This window comes from Hyposmocoma kahamanoa, unplaced genomic scaffold, assembly GCF_003589595.1.
Source record: "Hyposmocoma kahamanoa isolate Upper Pololo Valley unplaced genomic scaffold, ASM358959v1 210, whole genome shotgun sequence".
Classification (NCBI taxonomy): domain Eukaryota; kingdom Metazoa; phylum Arthropoda; class Insecta; order Lepidoptera; family Cosmopterigidae; genus Hyposmocoma; species Hyposmocoma kahamanoa.
Genome location: NW_020653731.1, coordinates 9920342 through 9923485, shown reverse-complemented (window position 1 = coordinate 9923485; position 3144 = coordinate 9920342).

Here is a 3144-nt window from a genome sequence, read left to right as displayed (position 1 = left end):
ATATATAATCACATCCCTAATTATATTAAAGATTTGGATAAAAATATGGTCTCCGAAAAACTATTGAAATTCACTCTTGACTTTTGGCGTTTTATTTTTATTCTCATAACCAATTTAAGCAATGTTTTCATGCGTTATGTAAGATTTTTACCATATAGACCACTTTGCCAAGTGCATAATGCGGTTTGAATGTTAATATAATATATTACAGCATCGATGTTACGATTGCGTAATTGAAGATGTTATAAGAAGTTAGACCAATGTCCTTTCTCTCACTTGACCGGCTCAATAGTTGTCGATAAGTCATATCTATACACATACATGTAGTCAAAAGTTTCAGATGGTTCCAATTAAGTATCACATTGACGTGTTCTTGCAACTGAAAAATAAAGTACTGCTCGTGACTGTCTAGTAATGAGGTCGTTTGAAGTTACAATTTTGAATTTGGATATTATAACGAACTGGTGATGTTCAGATGTTTCTCCGTTAAGGTCTCATATTATAATCAAAAATCGAATACAGAATACATTTATACATTTACACTGTATGTAATTTAATAATTTAATTAAAGTTGATAATTTAATTATTGCTGGCAACACCAGCATATTCTCTTTCTTCTGTATCGCCATTCAAAAATGTAGTTTTTTGTTAACTATAAAATAAACTTTAATAAAAATTCATGGTGTTTCAATCATAAACGCCAACCCAAACATTGGTGCCGAAAACAGTTTAATAATCCAGTGCTATTTTGTGCAAATTTACAGTAATACAGTGCAAAAAGTGATTACAAAAATGTGTCCCTTTCAACAACTTTTATGTTATTACATGAACGCTAAGCATTATTTATTTAATATGATTGCTTGCTTACTTAGTCTCTGTTACACATAAAAAGACTACTTTACCTACGTCACAGTAATATATAAAAATCAAAAAAGTGCGCAATTTCTCATTCATGGGAGCCGGTTCCACGTCGCCCTAATTTTAAGAAAAAAAGAAAAAAAATTAAACACTCGTGGAAATCGCAATATTTCCCATCGAGTATAAACTCTAATAACTTTCACGTCGAATACGTGCCGTAATTTTCCAATTTATTATAAACAAACATGTTTTCTTGGGACTACAAAATGTGTTACAATTTTTCTTATCATTAGTGTCACTTCAACTAAAAGCCTCCTAATAACAAAAGTTAATACCGCATCACCTTCACCCTTCGCACACGTGAGAAGGGGCTTCTGTCGGATTGGAGTGTACACAGTTAAGTAACCTGTGCATCTCCGTTTTAGCAAAAAATCGACTTGAATACCAATTTCGGCGCTAGTGACTAAATCGTTCTCATTCATGTAGAGCAATCTATTTAAATAAGTATTAAGTAATAGTTTTATAAGCTTTATTGTACATCAATGAGACAAAGGAACTCTAAAATCCATGCACTTTTATTACGGTCCAGCATATTTTACACAATATCAATCTCAACAATATCATTATTGTCGCTCTCATTCTTGTCTACTTTTAAGTCAAGTAGTTACTTTAAGCCAAACATTTACTTGAAATATAACAATTAGATGGTGATAGTGGTGTTGATGACGGTGGTGACGATGATGATGGTGGTGATGATGACGATGTTGATGGTGGTGATGATGAATATTGATGTACAACAAAGTTTATATGACATTAACAAAATACTTGTTTAGATTTATTTATTAATTACATATAGATGGTCTTACACAGATGAGAAGGATTTTGATATAAGAAGTTATATTAAAATATTTGTTACATGTTAAATGATGTTAAATGTTCTTTTTTGAACGATTAAATGTATGTTGTAATAATAATTTCTCATTACTGTGCCGTCTTTCTCATTTATGTTTATGAGAAAATAATTCGTGTTACTGCAATCTCATTCGTGTGACCTAAAATATCGTTTTTTGTTGTATTTAACTTAAATATTTCTGTGATTTTATAATTATTGACAGTGCTTGAACTTATTTGTACCTTAAGACCTTAAAACCAAAAGAAAAAAAGGTTTTACGAAAATGACTCAAAAAGTGCCATTGAAATTCGGAAAGTGAAATTCACCCTGGCCATCTTTGGTTTTGCATATTTACAGTTGGATGTATTACGTGTAGGTATGGAATCGTACGACCAACTGAACCATGTTCTATTAGTTGGGTGCAGATTGCATGCAACCCAGCAATGCACCTCGAACAAAAATTCATGAAGTTTGACGTTTCGTTCGCAAGTTTTTTTTTCTACAACTAATTCAAGTAAAGGTTATTTTTTACTTTTTCGGTGTTCATAAGCTGCTCGCAGGACTTCTACAGCTGGTTTAAGCAAGGATGTGTAGATCAAGCTCACACTTGACTACGACGCCAAGAGCACAGAGCGGCCAAGGGTGCAAATACTGAGCAACACCATCGCCGCGCGAAAACCATCACCACGTGTTGCAACTTGTGAGTGCGTTTTCCAGCCAAGTTCTTGTCAATTTTATACAAAATACATATTTATACACGGTTTCAAACCTAGATGTCTGATTCTGCAGAATCATACGAATCATCTAAGAGTTGAGAATCGAAAACACATACAAAAAAGTATAGAACGGCGGCAGAAGAGCTTAAAAAGTTAAAATTGAATTGAAGAAGCCATTGCAAAGCAACCATAACGAGAGCTGAAAAGTACTTCGACGAAACAGATATCAGTAATATTATTCTGGAGGACTTAAAAGTTAGGCAGTCATCAATATCGCATACGAAAGGTATCAAAAGCTGACTGTAGACATGCAGTTATTAGATGACAACATAGACGATGAGGACATGGAATCCCGTTTTACAGAGCTAGCTGTGTGCATACAACATCTTCAAAACAGCCTTAGCAAAGATATTGATAACATCCGCCGAAATGAACGAGGTACAATATGGCGCAAAGGTTCTTGCTACGCTAGATATATATTCGATGGAAAAGACATATCTGCGTAATAAGCCATTTATTGAAATGTTCGAGGCGATGGTGCACAAAGATGATCGTCTGTCGAATGTCCAGAAGCTATGTTTCCTGAAGAGATATTTAAGGAACGAGTCTCTCCAACTTATTGATAGTCTACCAATAGTTGGTGTATCATATACAGCAGCTATGGAGCTGCTTAAAAAA